Here is a 24,231-nt window from a genome sequence, read left to right on the forward strand (position 1 = left end):
CACATCCCAACAAATTTCTGACTGATTTCAGTTTGAGAATTCCAGTGTACAATGCCCCTCTTAAATATGATTTTCAGAACCAAATGACCTAATGTAAATCAAACATCATCAGGGAAAACATGACTCCAACCACTTTCCAGGTGGCATTAGTGGTAAAGAAGCGGCTTGCCAAAGCAGGAGAAGAAAGACGCAGGTTCAATCCCTGACTGGTTTGATCTCCTTTCAGTCCAAGGAATTCTCAAGAGTCATCTCCAGCACCACAATTCAAAAGCATCAATTCTTCAGCACTCAGTCTTTTTTATGGCCCAACTCTCACATCTGTACATTACTACTGGCAAAAACATAGCTTTGACTATATAGATCTTTGTTGGTGAAGTGACGTCTTTGCTTTTTAATATGCTTTGCAGGTTTTTCATAGCTTCCTTCCAAGGAGAATTTTCCAGGCAAGACTACTAGAGTGGGTAGCCATTCCCTTCTCTGTGGGATCTTCCTCACCCAGGAATCAAACCCAGGTCTCCTGCATTGTAGAGTGTGTGTGTGTGTGTGCATTGTAGGGTGTGTGTGTGTGCGCATTGTAGGGTGTGTGTGTGTGTGTGTGTGTGTGTGTGTGTGTATCCCTTTTTACATTTAATCTTACAACTTTCCCTCCACAATGTCCAATGTTTTTTTTAGACTATTTATTCTGCCATCTGGGTGAACAGATGGATGGATGGATAAAAGATCCAACATTACTCCACTCAGTAGACCGTATTTTACAGTCAGCAAACTATGCTGTCCTAAAACTATTTCAAGCTCTGGATCCTGCTTCTATTATTTCCCTATCATTGCCCCACTTTCTCTCTTTTTTTGGATACTGGAAGCAGTCACCACTAGCAGCCCCGGAAATTGCAACCAAAAGAAAAGCTTACCATGAAGAAATAGTAATTTATGAAGTAGTACCCTGGTGGCCTGGATTATACAGGTTCCCAATGAGTCTAACTCCCTTTGGGGGAGCAGTTTATGCAGTAGTGGAAGCTGATTCAACACATTTCTGATTCTGCCTCCTCTCCTGGTACTGAGCATGCTATAACCAACTCTGCTAAGTGATCAAGTTTCATGGCACATGTAATGATAGCACAGCAGGACTCTAGCAAAACAACAAAAATTAGAGGTAGCTAGGGAAAGCAAACAATTATGGAAAAGTTAAGGATCAGAGAGAGGCACTTCCTAAGGCAGAAAATTCTTCCTGTTTCAGGGTGGAGTCTAGGGGAACCAAATGGGATGGTCTATTGTACAAATGTCCGATTTTTTCTGTTTTTTTTTAAAGTTATTTTTTTAACTTTTTATTTTGTATTGCAGTATAGTCAACTAACAATGTTGTGATCAGTTGTCCAATAGCAATGGGCTTTGGTCAATACCAGCCTGGGAATGTGGTACCAGACAACTAATTAGTTATTCATCTTTAAGCAGTCCTATCATTCTCTGACAAATGATCATAGCGATAATAATTATTATAAAAGTCTTATAGCAATGAGATTTTAAATATCAGCACACTTTAATTCCTAGCAAAATAAGACATGATAAGAGATATAATAACAGATTACTTATCTCTCAAAAGTTCTTGAAGGATACTGTTATTCAGTTGGATATCTGAGATGATAGTATCTATTAAATGAATTATCTCCCTAGAGATGAGTTTAAGATGCTTAAGACTTGATTCTTCTATTCAACTTTTTTCTCCAAATGTTACACACAGGTTTCCTGTGTGTATATTTAAATACTAGAATTTGTTATATTCCCCTTTATATCAAAAATCAAATCAAATCAAAAATGGATATAAAACCTACCAGACTTCTCTTTTGATTGTCTTCACTCTTGTTTATGTCCCTTCAATGTCTCCAAAACCTCCGTCATTCCAAACTTTCATTTTATTTTCACTTTATATTCATTTATTCGTATAAGGAAGATCTGTTTCTTAGTTTCCTGGTGGTGTTTAATCCATAGTTTCTCTTAATAAAGTGAATATTTAGAATAAGAAATCATTGTAGAATAAAAAATGCTGACAAGACCACAAACATCAGAGTCCAGAAAAATTACCATTATGAACTGCCTGGAAATCATCATGATCCTTTTTTCTTTTTTTAGCTGCCTACATTTTGATCGCTTTCTTGGTAAAATATATATAACATCTAATTTACCATGTTGTTAGATGCAAAAGACTACCATTTGTCCAATGCCATGCGCTGATAATTTTGAACAGCTCTCTTATGGGTCCAATTTCATGTTTGAAAGGTGCTAGCCAAATGGCTCACTAAACAAAGAAGAAATTGCTTCTTCATCTCCAGCTCTGATCTCCAGCTCTGATTGCCTCCTTGTTATCCTTTCTGAGCACTGAACTATGCAGTCTGCTTGTGCAAATGTCTCATCGGGGTAGTTACTACTCGGGGCTTCCCTGATAGCTCAGTTGGAAAAGAATCTGTCTGCAATGCAGGAGATGCCAGTTCAATTCCTGGGTTGGGAAGACCCACTGGAGAAGGGATGGGCTTTAGCTGTACTGGCTCCAGCTGTAGTGCTTTGTGAGCACATGAGTATGTTGGAGCAGGGTGCATAGAGGGGGAACCTTTAGCTCAGAAAATAACAAACCAGCAAATCTACTCAAATCTGCTGAAGAAGTGATCTCTTCCCCAAGTAGGTGAAGAAGTATAGGTTCTGATTTGATTTCAATTGCTGAGAATCCTATTAAAAAGACTAGATTTCAGTTTTTCTGTGTTAAGACAAAGTGCCTTTTCTTTTGTGTTAAGAAATATACACAGAAAATAAATACAAAAACTATGTTGACCTAAATAACTTATTTGCCTTGTGGTCTATAGATGTGACTTGAAGGAGCTGATAAAGAAACTAGAGCTCCTTAGAGACTTCCATGTAATTACAAAGGAAACACTCTAGAAAACTAAAATGGCAAATATATTTAAGGTAATTCCCTGTAAATAGACTTTGGCTGCCACCGTCCATTTTATTATTGCTTTTCTAAATTGCTTTCTTGCTGCTCTCTACCAGAGCCTCAGATCAATCTCTAGGTATTGTTGTGAGGACTTGCCCAAAGTAATGACACTTGGCACAGAGCTGGAATTGTTTTATGTGCAAGGCATGTTATGCTGTGTACTAAGTCTTTTTCTTCATTGAGAGACTTTGAATCTCATACTATAGGCTTTAAGCACAAAAAAGAGCACCTTGCAGCAAATGTTTTAGTTTAAATAGAATTCCCCCAGAAGGCAAAGAGCACAGGGTCACCCTCATTCAGGGAATGGGAGGTGGTGGGGAGACATCTAGAGTGAGGTGTATTATCAATTTATTACCTCTTGGCTCCAGATTCACTTTTCTTTCCATTCTGCAATAGTGGAGCTGAATTCTATGCACCTCCCTCCACTGATAGTTGTCCCAGTGTTCAACGCTATGGGGGGGAGGGATGCTGGAGAAAGAAGAGGTTTCTCAGCTTGGTCCCCTATGTTCAGCTTTGTTAGGCTCCTGCAGAAAGAGTGATTTTTTTTCAGCAAGGCCTAGCAGCCAGCAGCATGTGGCCTCTATCTACAGCAGCTTCCCCAGCATACTCTGTCCAGGAGATATCACAGCCGAGGGTCCAAGATGGTGCATCTCAGCCATCATCTCAGAAACTGGCTTCTCAGCACACTAAGCCCTGACCTCCAGGAGTTTCCTAGGGGAGGGCCACTAACCAGCACCTTTCTGTGAACTGTTGATGGGCCTGGCATCTCCCTTTAACAGCATCCCCAGCCCCCTACAGCCTGCAGAGTTCTGAGGCCCTGCATCTCCTGAGGAGGCCCATCTCAGCACCTGGGCTGATGGCTTCTCCTATATTCGCTATTCTTGGATTTGTTAGCATTCTCGTGGCTTGAATTAGCAATGGCTCATTCTCGAAATGGCTCATTCCTGGTAATTCTTTATGTTAAGCTTCCTCAATTTTTTGGTGTGTTTTCTGTCTCCTGTTGGATGAATCCCTGACACGGCCTCTCAGTGGGAAGAAAGAGAGCATTTTGTCAGTGCTGCACATACAGAAGAGTTGCTTCATCCCTGACTTTTCTCCTGTCTTCCTAACAACATCCTCGCCCCCACTGGCTGCTCTCTGCATATGGTGATATTGGCTTAAATCTACCAAACGCTGGCCCTCTAAAGGCTCCCCTTCCCTCACTCCCAGAGTTTCCCCTAATCTCTGCCCATCTTAGACACCTCTAAGGGATGTGAATAAGAAGAATCACTTTAATTTCTACACAAATTGTACTGTGGTAATAGCCGTAACCTGACCTTTAAACAAAATTCACAAGTTGATATTTTGAAGCAAATACTTGAATAAAATTCTGACTTGATCAATACTGCAAACTGCCAAGTTAGGGAAAGTCTTGGAAAATCATGATGAGAAATAGCATGAATTTGTTCATGATGTGAAAGTCAGTCAGGAATTTCTGAATGCACTGGACAGTATCACAACCACAGTAGCTTGATTTTGACACTATAATCCATCTCCACTATGGCACACAGAAAATTAGTGTTCATTAAATAATTTCGCAGTGCATGACCACAGCAGTGACAAATTGACTTCCCATGATGACTGTAAATAAAGGAAATGCACTCTAAGACTCTAGTCTAGTGTACTGTAGTAGTCTATAGGTAAGTTAGACATTAAAGTTAGAGGATCTGAAATAAGCACTAGCTATTTTTTTGATCTGATTTTTCTACTGACCTTTAATCTCTTGGCCCCAATAGAAACAGGCTCCAAGTATTCCTCTAGTTGTAGGTTACTTTAATCTCAGCAAGTGATTCATCTGAAAAATAAAAATCTGAGCATAAAATATGAAAGAAATTATGGATTCATGGCCAGATTTTATTCCACAAGTACCCTGCAAAAGGTGCAACGTCACATTTTTCTATTTGAGACACTGTCACTTCATAAGAGTATGGCATAAAATCCAGTTCCTGAAGTCAGTACTGATATTATACTGAGGCTCAGTTTTGACAGTACACAGGCCCAAAGTACAGGGTCCAACCTGATATAATGGCAAAATACACCATTTACAGAGGACACACACAAGAGCCCATGGAGTTGCAGAAGGACTATGATAGTCTCACAGAGGGGATGATGGTAACTGAAGCAAAAGGCACAGGCTAGGACTGAGAGGGAGGAGGTGCTGTGGCCTGAAACAGGGGCACAGAACAGGAAGAAGCAGCTGCAGCTGAGAAAGGTAAGGATAGAGGAGGTTCTGCCGTGGTTCCTCATGTCAATTCACTGAAAAAATGAAGACTGGTTATTCCCCAATTTTTTGGCCCTCTGGATAATCTCATTCACGCTCAGATTTCCAGTGGACGGGTATATGGTCCTCCTCCCATGAATCATTCCATTTTCTCCACTCAAGACTTCATTTCCACAAGAGCCTCTGGACAGATTTGTTCAGTTAGCTTGTCTAACCCCACCCCCTTCCTGGGAGAGTTGCACAAAGCAGCCACTCGATGTCCTCTCAACAAATGACCTTTCTCCAGCATGGAGAATGGAATGTGGTAGGAACAGATATAGCAGCTCAACAGAATCACAGCCTCTGATCAAAGAGGCACTTCTTCCTGAGGTCTGGTTGATTCTTGCCCTGTCTTCTCAAAAATCTACTCTCTCTTATCACAACTTCCCTGTCTTTGGTTCAGCTGACCTAGTATCTGTTCTCATTAAATAATAATTCCCCATTTCCCCCTTTTCCCCAGCCCCTGGCAATCACCATTCTACTTTCTGATCACACTGTATTTCCCAGTCCATTCACTCTCTACTCCCCTGAATGACTTTTTCACACCTACTCACCTCTTAAACCTCTAATACATCCTCATTCTCAACTAATAATCTTGATTTCTACTTTCCATTGGGAAAATAGAAGCATCCAGGAAAGAACTTCTCAGTGTCCTACTGCCACCACTTACAGTTGCCAGTGTCAGCCCTCAACATCCTTTGAGGTCTCTCCTAGTACTACAAAGGAACCCCACGTGCACAGCCATATACCTCCCAAAAGCCAGTCCCTTGTTTTGTGAACTATATCCTTTTCCTTCTGCAAAAACAAAAGAAAAACAACCTTTCCTTGGCCCCACATCTCCTATCAGCCATTAACCCATGTCTCTGCTCTTCTTTATAAGCAAAACTCTCTGAATGTGTTTTCATATTTTTTTTTCCAATTCTCTTCCCCATCTCTCTTAAACCTTCTTCAACCCTACTCTTCCCCTGCCATTCTATCAAATCCACTTTCCCCGATCACCAAGGATAGCCATGTTGCTAAATTCAATGATCAACTCTCAGTTGTCCTCTTCCTTGTTAACATTTGCTAGGTTCCATCTGAAACCCAACATTCAAAAAACGAAGACCATGGCATCTGGTCCTATCACTCCATGGCAAATAGATGAGGAAAATGTGGAAACAGTGTCACATTTCATTTTCTTGGGTTCCAAAATCAATACAGATGGTGACTTCAGCCATGAAATTAAAAGACGCTTGCTCCTTGGAAGAATACCTATGACAAACCTAGATAGTGTATTAAAAAGCAGAGACATCACTTTGCTAGCAAAGGTTCATATAGTCAAAACTATGGTTTTTCCAGTAGTCGTGTATGGATGTGAGAGGTGGACCATAAAGAAGGCTGAGTGCTGTAGAATTGATGCTTTTAAACTGTGGTGCTGGAGAAGACTCTTGAGAATCCCTTGGACTGCAAGGATATCAAACCCGTCAATCCTAAAGGAAATCTACCCTGAATATTCATTGGAAGGGCTGGTGCCGAAGCTCCTATACTTTGGCCACCTATGCAAAGAGCTGACTCACTAGAAAAGATCCTGATGCTGGGAAAAATTGAGGGCAAGAGGAGGAGTGGGCAACAGATGACAAGATTGTTCGATGGCATCACTGACTCAATGGACATGAGTTTGAGCAACCTGAAGGAGATAGTGAAGGACAGGGAAGCCTGGTGCACTACAGTTCATGGGGTCACCAAGAGTCGGACATGACTTAGCAACTGAACAACAACAATAAAATCTGATACAGTGATATAACTGGTGATTCTCTCTTACCTGATACAATTTTTTCACTTAGCTGGTTTGTTTTTATTTTTTTTTTCACTTCGCTTTTGGATTCCACACTCTCTGGGTTTCCCTGCTATCTCTTGGCTCCATTTTCCTTGACTTCTTAAAAGCTGAAGTGCACTGGCTGTGTTTCTGGCTCTCATCTCTTTTAAATACAAATTTTATGCTGATACTTTCTATGATCACACACAGTCTCCTGCCTCTAAAGATGGTGATGACTCTCAAGTTTACCCTCCAACCCAGACCTCTCTCCTAAACTTCAGATGCACTTTTCTTAACTGTCTAACTAATATCTCCCCTTGGAAGCCAATAGATATCTCAAATGTAACACAACCCAGAGTAAAACATACGATATCTACTACTCTCTATTCCCAGCCTTCTCTTCCTGAAGTCTTCCCCATCTTAAATGATGGCAAACATATCCGTCTACATTCTCAAGCCAAAATCTTTGGAACCATTAGTGAATCTTGTAATTCCCTCATACTCCACAGCCAACCCATTAGAAAATCCTATTTGTTCTACCTTCAAAATAAACTCAGAGTTGCATTTTGTCTGTGAATTTCTGCTACTGTGTATGTGACAGCTGCGATGCTTGCCTAGAGCTTCCTCCTCACAGTTTCTCTCCTTCAACCTCGGTATTCTCAAAATAATAGAAAGAGAGAGAAAGCTAATGAATAAAAGGGCATGGTGTGGGTGTGAAACTGTAATTGCTTTTTAGAAAGTCTTTGTTTTCAAGGAAGTCGTGCTTAGAAACACAAACACTTAAGAAGAGAAATTAGAAACAAAGATCTCATATAAAGGTTTAACATTACGTTCTGAACATGATCTATCACGTTTCGTGGTTAATGAAGGCTCATTGACACAAATACTACTATCTTATAATACTAAAATAGTAATACTACTATTTACTCTTTACAGCAATCCTATCATTCAATCCATCTTGACACCCTTGTAGGCGGAGACTGCTCTGTATCCCCAAAAGCTAGCACATACTGCTTGCCAAGGAGATGTTTGTTGAACTGGTTGACTCACTGGCATAGGCTTATTATCCTCATTTTATAGATAACAAAGTAAGACTCAATGATTTGGTCAATATCATCAAATCAATAATTGGGAGTAGGCTGTTTTCTAATGTCTAAGTTAGTGTTCTCCCAAATATTACATCTAAGGCTTAAGATTAGGTTTCTTGTTTCTTTCAATAGAACAAATTTTTATGGAAATTTTGATTGCTACTGTTAGGTAGGTAGAATAGGAAACAAGAGTCCAGAATGGCAGTGGCTAAAAGACAAAGAAGGCAAAATCCCATGAAAATAGAGCAAAGGAAGGTCAAAGGAAGGTCCGAGGAGCGGAGTGAGGACTTCAGGTAGAACAAACAGCACTCCTGGCTAGCCCAGTTTACATAGGGCAGGCCCAAGAGGGAGGAAAAAACATGTAAAAACAGGAGCCAAAAGGCCGGACTCTCTCTTCTCTTCGCATCTTTGGGTTGGCATGCCCTCACGCCTCAAGGATGTATTTTCCTGCTATTTTCTAAATAAAACTGAGCTGTAACACGGAGCTGCAACACTGATCTGTCTAAGAGCTATAACATGGTCTGTTCAAGACCCAAGAGCTATAACACAGTCTGTCCAAGAGCTGTGACATGCCGAGGGCTTTAATGTCCGTTGCTTCAAATTTTTGTTGAGACAAGACAGAACCAAGGAGATTACACTTGCCTGACACTACCATTATCTTCTTCCACTGTCTTTCAACTTAACCTAAGAAACATTAGTTTTCTATTATTTTCAGTTGGAGACAAACCTAGGAAATACAGTAAAATAGGTGTGGACTTCTTGGTGACTGTAAGTGCCATGAAATGCCCACTTCATTATTTTAGGAATATTCTACTTTAAGTAGAATAAGTAGTAGCTTGCTACTGAGTCTTAGTTTCTTCTCTGTAACATGAAGCTCATATTATCAGCCTCATCTGGCTATTGCATTGAATCAATGAGAATACACATAAAGTACTGTGTTGAGCATATAAATTGTGCCGGCTACTGGCATTGTAACTCTGAATTGGATTTTAGCTATCCAGTGCTAACACAAGATTACAAAAATGCTTCTTAAAAGGAAATAAGGTTTTGATTACATCTAACACAAGGTGTTTAAAAACCAATAAAATGTTGACATAAACATTGACATAATCACACTGGGACAAGGACCTGGCCTCTGCACTGTCAGATTAGGTAAAGAAAACATGTCTGTAAATACCTTCTGGTAAAGGAAGTAAGAGATGACCATGAGCTCAGAGAGAACTTGGATCTCAGATTTCAATAATAGCGAAACAAGGAGAAACAAGACCACCACTGGGAATTTTGGCTGCCAAAGACAAAATATTTTGAAAATGAACAATGCTGTGGGTTCTCAGAAATGCTTTCTTTGTGTCACCAAGCAATGAGTTTTAATAGTATTGTGTATAGAAGCATAAACTTAGGCAAGACTAGTGGGTTCAAGTCCTGGCTCTGTCACTTACTAGGTTTACAATTGGGAAAGTTATTTTAACTCTGAGTCTAGGCTACTTTTTCTGAAAGTCGAGATAATTATAGAAATATCTCTCACATGAGTCTTAAGAATTTAATGAGAAAAGGTTTACAAAGTGCTAACACAGTGCATGGCACAAATTAAGTACCCAAATGTTTGTTGTTGTTATTATTAATTGTTATACCCTTTTTTTTTTCTTATATGTTTATCAGTCCAATATCTCTCAAGGAATTACAAATAGCATCCTGAAAGGTGAGGGAAACAGGAAAGAGGCCAGCAAGGAAACAGCACAGGGAATGTGAGGGTCAATACCAAGTCATCTTTACCAAAGACATATTCACCTATGACTCAAGCAAGGATTGACCTGGGTGAGCAATGAGCAGGCTAAGAGCAGGACAAGGAAGAAGTAGGCAGGAGCCAAGGGGAGAGAGAATGACAGTGTTGCTGCACCAGGAGAAGCTCATCTGGAACGCCAGGCTCACTATCAGCAGGAATAAATGAAAACACTACTCTCTGGGCTGCAGCTGCCCTCTAAGCAAAAACACAGGCACATTAACCCTTTTTACATGAAAGGTGGTAAAAAGCTGTTTGCAGCCTTCTCCAGAAGGCATTGTCAGAGTATGAAAAAGAAGCACTTAAAAATAACAAGACTGCTCTTGTCAATAAATACAACTCTGAAGACAATCTCAGATATTACCAAGACAGCCTATGTTGCTGAGCCCTCCCAGTGGATTTGGACGGCCAGAGTTTGTAAGTTGCATATGATCAAGAAAAAAAATAGAAAGATAATACAGTTTTCCAAAAGCCAAAGGGTAAGCTCAGATCCAGGATAGGCAAATGAAGAGGCTGGGGGTGGCACTGAAAGTCGCCAATCACTATTTACCATTGCTTCTCCTGGCAACCAGCCCTGTCCCTTGCTGAGTTTCAAATCACCTCATTAACATAACAAAAGATACCTTTATTGCTCTCATTTTTAGGGAATTCCAAGGTTTTTAGGGGCTCTGTGCCAGAAATGGAAATGAAGACAAGATTCATATTTTCTTACCATAAATCACAATATCACAACCATATTGCTGAATTAACAGTTGACAAAGCAATTAAGCCTCATACATATTGTCACAGAAAGGCAAGCAGTCATGAGCTACAGGGCCTGCAGGTACTAAGCATGACAGGCTTTGCATGGCCACCTGCTGACCCCACTCAGGGCCATCTCATGAGATCTCCGTTAAGACACCACCAACCAGAAGCACTTAGGAAAGGTCAAAGGGAGACACCATGTGTCTGACCACCTCCCAGGATCCTTCTTGCTGGCATCTATCTTGGCTGAGCAACGTGTGCACCACCAGAAAGGACCTCAAGTCAGAATGATTGGCCAGAGATAACCCGGAAACTATTCCCATCACCATAAAACCCACGACTGCGAGCCACAAGACAGAGTAGTTCTCCTGGTTTCCCTTTTCCCACTGCTCTCCACCCAGGCGCCCTTTCCAATAAAGTCTCTTGCTTTGCCAGCAAATGTCTCCTCGGACAATTCTTTTCCGAGTGTTAGACAAGAGCCCACTCTTGGGGCCCTGGAAGGGGTCCTCCTTCCTACAACTTTCTTGCCTGGAGAATCCCATGGACAGAGGAGCCTGGCAGGCTACAGTCCACAAGGTCACAAAGAGTTGGACATGACTGAAGCGACATGGCATGCACACACGCTAGGCCACCAGAAGGGGAGCTCTCACACTGAGGACAATAGCAGAGCCCACCAAGACGACTTCCTTTTCTTGCTGGCAAGAGCTCAGCTAATGAGAAACTGTCAAAACATAGCCAAAAAAAGCCACTGTACTTCCAAATCTCAGTTCCTCAATGGACTCTTTGCTGTAACCCTCTCAACTTATTCTTCCCTCTCTTTAAAAGAGTTCTCCTCTCCATTTTCATTGGGAACTCGTTTGGGGTTCACCAGGATTGAAAATCCTGAATTCCTTTTTTTTTTTTTAATATTAATTTATTTATCTGGCTATGACCGGTCTTGGATACCTTACGTGGAGTCTTTTTTATCTTTGTTGCAGCACACAGGAGCTTTAGTTGCAGCATATGGGATCTGAATTACAATGCTTTGTTGATCCCAAATAAAATCCATTTTTGCTGGAGAAACAACTGGCAGTCTTTTGGGTTTTTTTAGGTCAACAATAACCAACGTTCAATGGGTACCTACCATATGTGAATTACAATATTAAACACTGCAGATATCAGATGAAAAAAGACTCTATTCTCAATGTACAGACAATTTCATTCTTAGACACATTACCTACTGTAACAGTTTGATGCTCACTTCATGTTCAGATCTATGACTTATGATTTCAGCTCTCGGTCTTCACATTCACATTGAAGAATCATGATCTTTTCCAGCTGACAGCATCCCACAGGCCATCACGGCAAGTCTTACTCTGGACTTGCTCTGGTTCCATTAAAACAGCATTATCACCACTGCCATCATCATAACTAATGTTCATAAATTGATGGGTACACCTTGAAGAGTTTATTTACATAACTTACCTCATTTACTTGTATGCAAACTTCTCATGCGGATTTGTTTACCAAAGCTCTCCAGGGTGTTGTCTCTGTTGTTTTTCAGTATCTCTTTTGGTAAGTCTAAATGCTTAGTACCTTTTAGTCACAACAGGTCACAGGGTCTTTGTCTCCATGGAACAACCTACAAAATGTCTAACCAAGCTTCTAATATAGGTTCATCTTAGCAATATATTTTATGTCTTAAATTTGAATTTAATGCTTCCTTCAAGTCCTTGACTTTGTACTTATCATCCTTAAAAAGTACCTGCCACCTTTGCACCCATTCAGAGATTTGCAAGTTTGTCTTACAGTCTGAGATCAGATGCCAAAAGATCCTTCTAGGCTAAGTGTATGTTGTCCTGGGACTGAAAGGTGCTTTTTTCTTTAATTTTTATTCACCAACCACAAGATCTCTGGAATCTTAGTCATGGTATTTCTCTACCTATATAGGTTTATTTTTCTTACTCTTTATTATTGCCTTCACATGTAGTTTCCTAGCCAAATGACTAACAGTTACATCAAAATTACACTTACAAGAATCTTGTACTTACATACATTTGGTATAAAAGTTTGAGAAACCACTTTTACATCTCAAATACATATACAAGTTTACCTCTACCCAAATGCCTCTTCATCTCAACTTTGACAATACGTGCAAGGAAAGCTTTAAATATTCTTACACTCTTTGAGTCAGTAATAATTTTTCTGGCATACTTCTTAGAAACTGACAAAATGAATTACCAAAACAGTTGGGTGACAAATCCATATACAAGTCAGATTGTTTCAAATTGTTTGCTTTCAATAAATGTAAAGAAGGACCTATTAGTTGGTAGATCATTACAAATAATCTGTTAATAGACCATTATAATTTTTGGCATGTGATACCCCTGGGAAAGGGAGTGGCTACCCACTCCAGTATTCTTGCCTAGAGAATTCCATGGACAGAGGAACCTGCGGGGCTACAGTCCATAGTGTCGCAAAGAGTTGGACTAAGCGACTAACACTTTTCAACAAACTTTTAAAGGAGTTAAAAAACTATCACTATTATAACTAGTTTTTTAAATTCCAATTTATATTTGTATGTAAACAAGCTTCTCAGTGCATATATATATTTTTTTTTTGAAAAATAGAAGATGCTAAATTTATTAGGGATAAGCAATATCTACACATATATGATTAAGCTGAGAAAAAGTTAAATCTCCTTTTCTCATTAAGAGTCTCACTTTCAATAAAACAAATTTTGTATTTATTATCAAATTTTATGATATATTTTTGTTGTTGGATCAGCTATAACTTCAGTATATATAATTTTTTGTTGCAGAGAAATGGATTAATCTGTACCATTGACTAGATTACTTTAGGATAAATTTGTAAGGAGAAAGTACAATGGAAATAGAAGTTCAAAGGAAAAACAGAACACTTTAAAGTATCTTACCATTAATGTAGACTTTTTAAGCAGTTCTTAAAATAGGTAACAGGGTATCAAGTCACTATGGTATTAAAATTCCTCTTGAAACATTTTAAAGTATTATAATGTCTTTTGCAATTATTTACACTTATGAAAGATTTTGCATTTTAATTAAAAATATGCAAGATATTTTTAATTTCATAGTATTTCAAATAAATACACAGTTTGTAAAAGTTATTTTAGAGGTGTGCAAATAAAAAAATTTGGAGAATTACAAGCACTTCAGTACATGCTGTTTACTTCTCCATAATCAGAATTTGGAAACAAATCTTATAACATTTGTCCTAAGTCTTGTCTTACATAGCATTGTATTTTCTACTTTATCTAATATATATTCCTAAGCTTTTGCTAGATACATTATAGTGGGGAAAGCAATGACTCTTATTATACACAGCAATGCAGAAAGGCAGGAAGAGACTCTGAATCAAGGGTACTTTTGACAGAGCTGCTAATGTGGAACAAGCTTTACTGTATCAGTGTTATCAGCCCCTTTAACACGAGCTTCCACACACACTTACTTTAACAGCATTTGGTTTTCAACTTGGGAAAGAATCTTAAATTTAAGAATCACAAAATTAAACAAAATTAATAATCTCTCTCAAGGACTGGCAAAATCCTTGGGGAATTTTTCATCTTTCATTCAGTTTTCTTTTTATTTAACTTTTTAAACATATAGCGTTTTAAAGTTTTAAACTACTAATTCTATTCACCTGTATGTAGTATTTCCTTTTTAAAATTTTTTTATTGAAGGATAATTGCTTTACAGAATTTTGTTGTTTTCTGTCAAACCTCAACATGAATAGGTATACATGTATCCCTTCCCTTTTGAACCTCCCTTCCATCTCCTGCCCCATCCCACCCCGGTAGATTGATAGAACCCATCTGAGTTTCCTGAGCCATATAGCAAATTCCCGTTGGCTATCTATTTTACATATGGTAATGTAAGTTTCCATGTTACTCTTTCCATACATCTCACCCTCTCCTCCCCTCTCCCCATGTCCATAAGTCTATTCTCTACGTCTGTTTCTCCATTGCCGCCCTGTAAATAAGTTCTTCAGTACCATTCTTCTAGATTCCGTACATATGGGTTAGAAAACAATATTCATCTTTCTCTTTCTGACTCACTTCATTCTGTATAATAGGTTCTAGGTTCATCCACTTCATCAGAACTGACTCAAATGTGTTCCCTTTTATGGCTCCATATGGAATATTATGGAGTAATATTCCATTATGTATATGTACCACAATTTCATTATCCATTCATCTGTCGATGGACATCTAGGTTGCTTCCACGTTCTAGCTATTGTAAATAGTGCTGCAGTGAACAATGGGATACATGTTTCTTTTTCAATTTTGGTTTCCTCAGGGTATATGCCTAGGAGTGGGATTGCTGGGTCATATGGTGGTTTTATTCATAGTTTTTTAAGGAATCTCCATACCATCTTCCATAGTGGCTGTATCAATTTACATTCCCACCCAACAGTGCAAGAGTGTTCCCTTTTCTCCACACCCTCTCCAGCATTTATTGTCTGTAGACTTTTTGATGATGGCCATTCTGACTGGTGTGAGGTGATATATCTCATTGTAGTTTTGACTTGCATTTCTCTAATAATGAGCAATATTGAGCATCTTTTCATGTGTTTGTTAGCCATCTGTATATCTTTGGAGAAATGTCTGTTTAAGTCTTTTTCCCACTTTTTGATTGGGTTGTTTGTTTTTCTGGCATTGAGTTATATGAGCTGCTTGTATATTTTGGAAATGAATTGTTTCATTTGCTATTATTTTCTCCCATTCTGAGGGTTGTCTTTTCACCTTGCTTATAGTTTCCTTTGCTGTGCAAAAGCTTTTAAGTTTAATCAGGTCCCACTTGTTTACTTTTGTTTTTATTTCCATTACTCTAGGAGGTGGGTCATAGAGGATCTTGCTTTGGTTTATGTCATCAAATGTTCTGCCTACGTTTTCCTCTAAGAGTTTTATAGTTTCCGGTCCTACATTTAGGCCTTTAATCCATTTTGAGTTTATCTTTGTGTGTGGTGTTAGGAAGTGTTCTAACTTCATTCTTTTACATGTAGATGTCCCGTTTTTCCAGCACCATTTATTGAAGAGGCTGTCTTTGCCCCATTGTATATTTTTGCATCCTTGGTCAAAAATAAGGTAACCATAGGTGCATGAGTTTATTTCTGGACTTTCTACCTTGTTCCACTGGTCTATATTTCTGTTTTTGTGCCACTACCATACTGTCTTGATGACTGTAGCTTTGTAGTATAATCTGAAGTCAGGAAGGTTGATTCCTCCAGCTCCATTCTTCTTTCTCAAGACTGCTTTGGCTATTTGTGGCCTTTTGTGTTTCCGTATAAATTGTGAAAATTTTTGTTGTAGTTCTGTGAAAAATGCCACTGGTAATTTGATAAGGGTCGCATTGAATCTGTAGATTGCATTTGGTAGTATAGTCATTTTCACAATATTGATTCTTCCTACCCAGGAACATGTAATATCTCTCCATCTGTTTATGTCATCTTTGATTTCTTTCATTAGTGTCTTATAATTTTCTGTGTACAGTTCTTTAGTCTCGTTCAGTTTTCTTCAAAAGTCACTCAATTATTTTTGAGTAATATTTTAGATAACAAGGATCAAGAAGCTCTTGAACTAAGTATAGAAATATAGATAATATCAGATATTAGAAAATTATATGTGAAACTATTTTATGATCAAGTTTTCTCTGTAAAATATGAAAGAAAAAGAAAACTTTGATTAAATATCTTCCTTTTCCCCCTTGCCTCAACAGTCCCAACTAAATCCAGCAGCTTCCAAGAGCTGGTAGTAGTGGTGATTTATTTGTTAAGTCATGTCTAACTCTTGTGACCCCACAGACTGTAGCCCACCAGGCTCCTCTGTCCATGGGATTCCCCAGGCAAGAACACTGGAGTGGGTTGCCATTTCTTTCTCCAGGGGATCTTTCCTGACCCAGGGATCGAACTGGTGTCTCCTGCATTGCAGGTGGATTCTTTACTGACTGAGCCACCAGGGTAGCCAGCTTCCAAGTCCTATTTACATCCAATCTTGGTCTCAGGGCTTCCCTGGTGGCTCAGCAGTAAAGAATCTACCACCTGCAATGCAGGAGGTGCCAGTTCGATCCCTGGGTCAAGGAAGATACCCTGACAAGGAAATGGCACCCACTCCAGTATTCTTGCCTGGGAAATCCCATGGAGAAAGGAGCCTGGTGGGCTATAGTCCGTGGGGTCACAAAAGATTCAGACAGGACTTAGCAATTAAACAACAACAATTTGGTTTCTATGAATCCATCTGGTTTACTTCTCTCAATTATTTGACACAGTTGACCATTCCCTCCTTACGAGACCAGCTGCATTCCCTGATGTCAGTGACTTCCCCCTCTGACACTACTACTATGGTTTGAATGCTCTTCCCTTAAGATCCTTTAAGTGGGAGATATACTCCAAAGCAGCCTTCTCTTGTCCCTATACCCTCAGGGACTGTATATTCCTATGGTTTTACTATCACCTTCATAAACATTTTCTAAATATACACCTTTTAAATGTGTTTAGACTCTTCACACACCTCAGCATTTCCTCATTTTCTCTCCCTTCAACACCCATAATACACACCTCTCTCTTGTCCCAACCCCTTCATCCAAAATCAGTACTTACCTTGTTCTAGGACCCAATATAAAGTACCACCATCTCCTCCTAAGGATCTTTCAGAGACCTCTCTCCTCCCCATCCAATGGAATCAGCAAGTCCTCTTGACCCCAACTCTGCAACAACAATATAACCCATTCTCATCCACTGTCATTGCCATAGGGCTAACTCTGAATCTTATCCTTTCCAGCCTGGATCAATCCGTGGTATCCTAACAGAGCTTTCAGCTTAGATACCCTTTTCTCTACACCCCCCAGTATATTTTATCTACAAATAAAGTATTTAGTAACATCCATTTCTGCCTCCCTCAAATCAGAGTCATTTTCTGAGACTACCTCCCCTAACACCAGCCTGTATTAACGCTACCCACAAATCTAATCTCCTGTGGAAATGCATCATACTCTATGATTGGTTTTTACATCACCACAATAAAATCCATGCTGTGGTAAGAGCAAGCGCTAAAATGCTTGGAAAGCAAAGGAAAGAAGAAGAAAGAGTAACAAATAGTTACATTTCTTACTGAACCTTTAAAGTATTCCTTATCATAATAACATCTTCACTGAATTCATAGTATGCTTTAAGGCATTATCTACTAACATCTAATGATTTCTTAATGATGAAGGATGTGAATTCTTTCCCTCTCAACATGAAGAATGAAGATGAATGAAGCATGTTCATAGAATGTGTCTCAAGATGCCTGGACAAAAGTGATACACAATCTCTCAATAGTTAATTCTTCTCTTTCTCAGTAGAGTTCTTAGAAGAATTGCTGAATACAAACTGTGCGACACAAGCAATCAAAGGTAAGATGTGCCAAGACTTCTCCCACAGAAATGAGAATTTTAAAGCCACAAGTAATGATAAAATCACTTCCCTTAAAAAAAAAAAAAAAAAACTTGTAACAAGGCTAGCTGTCAGGTGAAAAAAAGAACACTTTAACTGATTGTTCAGAATTGTGCCATTCTTCATAACTCTCCTTACGAAATTCCCTTCCTGGGAAATTCCTTGTTCACTTTGGCCCTGGCTAGAGGCGATCATGACTTAGGCAGAGATGATATGAAAACTGTCATTTTGTAAAGGAGATGCAACAGAAGACAGAACTGAGCTGCCTCAGGGCAATGAGGGGTGAATAAGCACAGCAGAGTGGGACTGCTTTTTCTGAAAGCTTACCCGAGCTCCTTTGGTTGGGAAATCAAGACTTGAAATCTCAAGGTAAAAAGTCAGCTTGTGACAAAGCCAGAGTGTCTTGGCTTTAGTGGGAAAGCCCATAGGAGAAGCTTTTCTTGCAACCAACCTGGTTCTCTTACACAGTATGCAGGTATGTGTGAAAAAGCCAATGGAACCTCTCAAAGACGTCTTAAGTCTTAAGGAGTTTTAAAAAATAATTAAATGGAGGGAAGAGGGTTCTAGTGTTTCACATGAAACCCTTTCTAGCAGATCCAAGTTATCCCATGCAATACTTTAGGCCAGAAGTGGAGAAAAACAAACAAAAACCAAGCAACAACAAAACCACCCCCTCCCCCCCAAAAAACCTAAGTGCTAAATCCAGATTTTAAGATATGAGACTAACTGCAATGGAAGGAAAATTCTTATTGCTATATCTATTAAATATAAAATTTGGGAAATCACAGACTCCAAAAGTAAAGACAATGTAGTGGGACCTCTGTCTGCTAGACCAGTGACTGCCAACTGAAGATGCCCATGACCATCCCAGGAGTGAAAAAGGAGACAAGTATGGAAAATAAATTGAAAAAGTGTTGGCTTTCTTCCTGGGCCTGCTGGCCTGAGATGCAGGGAGAGAATTCTGTCCCTTATGTCAGTTTGTTTTTAAAGTTAAGCTGACCTTACTTGAAGTATGGAAAAGATGTTCTGGAATTATTTCTGTGCTCTTTACAGTGCTCCATATGCCCTGAGGAAGAGTTACTGCTACTGATTTTTTTTTTTTTGCCACACCACACCGCTTGCAAAGATCTTAGTTCCCAACCAGAGATTGAAAGCACTGAGTCCTGTGCTTAGTTGCTCAGCTGTGTCCGACTGTTTGTGCACCCGTGTATTGTAGCCTGCCAGGCTCCCCTCTCCATGGGGATTCTCCAGGCAAGAATACGGGAGTGGGTTGTCGTGCCCTCCTCCAGGGGATCTTCCCAACCCAGGAAGACCAACCACTAGGAATTCCCTAACCACTGAGAACCATCAGGGAATTCCCTCCTGCTATCTTTTCAGTTTTCAGTTCAGAGCTCAGTCATGTCCAACTCTTTGCAACCCCATGGACTGCAGCACGCCAGGCTTGCCTATCCATCATCAACTCCCAGAGCTTACTCAAATTCATGCCCATCGAGTCAGTGATGTCATCGAACCATCTCATTTTCTGTCATCCCCTTCTTCTCCCAGCTTCAATCTTTCCCAGCATCAGGGTCTTTTCAAATTAGTCCGTTCTTAACATCAGGTGGCCAAAGTACTGGAGTCTCAGCTTCAGCATCAGTCCTTCCAAAGAATATTCAGGACTGATTTCCTTTAGAATGGACTGGTTGGATTTCCTTGCAGTCCAAGGGATTCTCACGAGTCTTTTCCAACACCACAGTTCAAAAGCATAAATTCTTCAGTGCTCAGCTTTCTTTATAGTCCAACTCTCACATCCGTACATGACTATTGGAAAAACCATCACTTTGACTAGATGGACTTTGTTGGCAAAGTTGTCTCTGCTTTTTAATATCCTGCCTAGGTTGGTCATAACTTTTCTTCCAAGGAGCAAGTGTCTTTTAATTTCATGGCTGAAGTCACCATCTGCAGTGATTTTTGAGCCCAAGAAAATAAACTCTCTCACTGTTTTCATTGTTTCCCCATCTATTTACCATGAAATGATGGGACCAGATGCCATGATCTTAGTTTTCTGAATGTTGAGCTTTAAGTCAACTTTTTCACTCTCCTCTTGCATCAAGAGGCTCTTTAGTTCTTCTTCGCTTTCTGCCATAAGGGAGGTGTCATCTGCATATCTGAGGTTATTGATATTTCTCCCAGCAATCTTGATTCCAGCTTGTGCTTCATCCAGCCCAGCGTTTCTCATGATGTATTCTGCATATAAGTTAAATAAGCAGGGTAAAAATATACAACCTTGACATACTTCTTTCCTGATTTGAAACCAGTCTGTTGTTCCATGTCCAGTTCTAACTGTTGCTTCTTGACCTGCAAACAGATTTCTCAGGAGGCAGGTCAGGTGTTCTGGTATTCCCATGTCTTAAGGAATTTTCCATAATTTGTTGTGATCCACACAGTCAAAGACTTTGGCATAGTCAATAAAGCAGAAGTAGATGTTTTTTTGGAACTCTTGTGCTTTTTGGATGGTCCAACAGATGTTGGCAATTTGATCTCTGGTTCCTCTGCCTTTTCTAAATCCAGCTTGAACATCTGGAAGTTCACACTTCACGTACTGTTGAAGCCTGGCTTGGAGAATTTTGAGCATTACTCCACTAGTGTGTGAGTTGAGTGCAATTGTGTGGTAGTTTGAACATCCTTTGGCATTGCCTTTGGGATTGGAATGAAAACTGACCTTTTCCAGTCCTATGGCCACTGCTGGCATATTGAGTGCAGCACTTTCACAGCATCATCTTTTAGGATTTGAAATAGCTCAACTGGAATCCCATCACCTCCACTAGCTTTTGTCAATGTTCCCTCTTGCCATCTCCTGTTTGACCACTTCCAATTTGCCTTGATTCATGGACCGAACATTCCAGGTTCCTATGCAATATTGTTCTTTACAGCATCAGACTTTACTTCCATCATCAGTCACATCCACAACTAGGTGTTGTTTTTGCCTTGGCTCCTTCTCTTCATTCTTTCTAGAGTTATTTCTCCACTGATCTCCAGTAGCATATTGGGCACCTACCGACTTGGGGAGTTCATCTTTCAGTGTCCTATCTTTTTGCCTTTTCATACTGTTCATGGGGTTCTCAAGGCAAGAATACTGAAGTGGTTTTCCATTCCCTTCTCTAGTGGACCACATTTCGTTGGAACTCTCCACCATGATCCATTCATCTTGGGTGGCCCTACACAGCATGGCTCATAGTATCATTGAGTTAGACAAGGCTGTGGTCCATGTGATCAGGTACATCATAATCTCTTGAAAATTCAATGGTTCCTTCTTTTCAGTCTTTTTCCTGTTTCCTCCTTTTTCTCACCTCTAATGTTGGGTAGCTCCAAGGCTCACCTCTTGGTGATTTTGTCTACTACATGCACTCATTCCCTTGGCAATCTCATGCAAGTTCATGGTTCAATCCCATTTACAAGCCAGTAACTCCAACCCAGACCCTTCTCCTGAACTTCAGCAGATAACTGCCTACTTGACATTGCCACTTGGATGTCCAAAAGGCACCTCACATTCCATCCACAGTGGACTCCTGAATCCTTCCTCCTTCGAAATGCCTGACTTCATCTTCCCTATTGATGTTGTTGGAAACTGCATTCTTCCTACTGCTCACATTAAAAGTCTTGTGCTTATTCTTGATTGAAAATGCACTCTCTCATACTAGAAACCCTGTAGGCTCTACCTTCACAAATATATGCAGAATCTGATCACTTCTCCTCATTCCACAGCTACTGCCCTCACCAACAGTGCCCTGATTCACTCTCAAAAATGTTTTGATCTGAATGAATTATGGTCACCCTAATATAAGGCCCTCCAATTGTCCCCAGCCTACCCCAGTGTTCCCTCCATTACTTTCAGGGGCTCTCATTACATTCCAGCCATGATGGCATCCTTGCTAATCTTTGGTGAATTAGGCACATTTCTGCCTTTGGACCTTTGTCCTGGTTATTCCCTGTCTGGAATGCTTACTTCCAGATATCCATGTGGCAAGTTCCTCACATCTTTTAAGTCTTTGCTCAGTTTTCAAATGTTCAGTGACACCCCTTGTTTACTATTGGAATGAGCCTATTCCTCCATTAATTGTCATATTTACCCTATTGTACTTACAATCTTTCAACATACTATGTAATTTTATTTATAATCGTCCCTTTGATCAGCAGAGGGTAGGTTCCAGGACTCTGGAAGATAGCAAAATTCATAAATGCTCAAGTATTATACATTATATAAAACAGTATTTTCATATAACCTATGTATAGTCTCCCATATATCAAGTTGTCTCTACAACACATAATACCTTCTACAATGTAAATGCTATGTAAATATCAACAGCTGCCAGAGCATAGCAAATTTTCAAGTTTTGCTTTTTGAAACTTTCTGGATTCTTTTTTTCCCAAATATTTTTGACCCACAGAACCTCTGGATTTGGAGGGCTACTGCAGTTATTAATTCATTTGTCTCCTTTCATTAGAATGGAAGCACCTCGAGAGCAGAGCTCAGCTCCTCACTGACGCACCTCAAGGGTAGACCCTGCCTGGCACATATATGTAGGTACTCAGCAAATACCTGAGTGTTGTTGAATGAAGAAACAAACATGTATATGCTAAAGACAGAGGTCATTATGTCCCTCTTTATAATTTCCCGGTTCATTGTCTTCCTCTTATTATGATCCTTCCGCTTGAAACAGACATTGACAAAACATTTAACTGTGGCTCAGAAACCACCCCACCCCTCCACTCAACAAGGATAAAAGCAGACTAACAGACTGAACATAAAAACCCTGGCATTAATCACTATTTACAATTTTCACAGTGATCCGAGAGATCCATGCTGTTCTTACCTAATTGTCTTGCAGATACCTGGCACTGAGTCTTAACCTCTTACCGTGAACTCAGGTTCACTTTCAAAACTTCCCGTAGTTCAGCTGCAAAGGAATTCCTGACCAAGAGCGCCACCTACTGATCAATAGGTGAGAAATCAGGACAATGAGGTAAAAAGTACAATCCAGTCTAACTTGAAAAGTAGGAAAAGATAGGAATGAAAAATCCTATCAAGTCACTAAAATAAAATGCTTTTCCTAAAGAGTGCTAGCCAGGAGTTTACTCTGAATTCTACAGCAGGAGTAAGTAAATATTGTTCAATTGTAAAGAATCATAATAACCTCTTCAGAGAAAAGGAAACATCTACAGAATATTAACAGGGCAACTAGTTTTCTACAAATAACAGCAAATTTTCACCAGTAACTTAAGAGTAATGATATTTGAGATGCAAAACAAATACATCTGTTGCTTTAATTTCCCCTCACATACAAATAAAAGTTAATCTAAGGAATTTTCTGTGGTGCAGTAGTTAAGAGTCTGCCTTCCAATGCAGGGCGTGTGGGTTCAATCCCTGGTTGGGCAGCTAAGGTCCCACATGCCTTGGGGCCAAAGAACCAACACATAAAACAGAAGAAATATTGTAACAAATTCAAGAAAGACTTAAAAAAAAGAAAACCTAATTGAACTTGAGATTTAAAATTCACTAGAAAAAAATTATAGAAAAAGCATTTGAGATGATGCCACAGCAGTTATATTTGAGGCTATACACTACACTTATCTTTTGGAGGGGGGAGGTCTTAGTTCCCTGGCCCGAGATCGAAACTGTGACCTCTGCACTGGAAGTGCAAAGTCTTAATGACTAGACCACGGAGGGAAGTTCCTGAGGCTATACATTATAAAGTTTCTCCTCTTTAGAAGTGTAGATAGTTTCTTGGTTATTTAAATGCAATATTGTTCAGTGTCAGTGAACACGGGTCATGAATTCTAAGAAGGGCTCAAAAAATAAAATGGCATTTTCATGTTTATTTGCCAGTATCTGGTACTTCTTCAATATCAAAAGCCTCTTCTGTCTCCTAGTTTCCTGCCACGAGTAGTATTTGTGATGACAATTGGCTGACATACGCTTTAGGAAGCCATTTATTTAAATCCTTTATTCACTCCTAACTTACACTCTAAGCACCTGATTTTGCTTTTATATTGTCTTTATTAAACAAAAATGTTAATAAAACATTTCACTGAGAAATTAATATTTGTTCTTGTTGTTCA

At 39.5% G+C, this 24,231-nt stretch overlaps 1 long non-coding RNA gene across 2 annotated transcripts in view; it reads right to left on the reverse strand.

Annotated features, from left to right (window-relative positions):
• Positions 1-7,964, reverse strand: part of LOC145521106 (uncharacterized) — a 33,226-nt gene extending 25,262 nt beyond the window's left edge. For both annotated transcript variants that reach the window (XR_014065112.1, XR_014065111.1), the window contains exons 1-3: positions 4,733-7,964; positions 3,336-3,504; positions 1,827-1,988 (exon numbers count right to left, since the gene is read on the reverse strand). This is a non-coding gene — a long non-coding RNA (uncharacterized LOC145521106). The remainder of the gene's footprint in view (positions 1-1,826; positions 1,989-3,335; positions 3,505-4,732) is intronic.
• Positions 7,965-24,231: the final 16,267 nt, after the last annotated feature.

The sequence above is a fragment of the Giraffa tippelskirchi genome, chromosome 9, assembly GCF_054371585.1.
Source record: "Giraffa tippelskirchi isolate mGirTip1 chromosome 9, T2T-mGirTip1v1.2.pri, whole genome shotgun sequence".
In the NCBI taxonomy this organism is placed as follows: domain Eukaryota; kingdom Metazoa; phylum Chordata; class Mammalia; order Artiodactyla; family Giraffidae; genus Giraffa; species Giraffa tippelskirchi.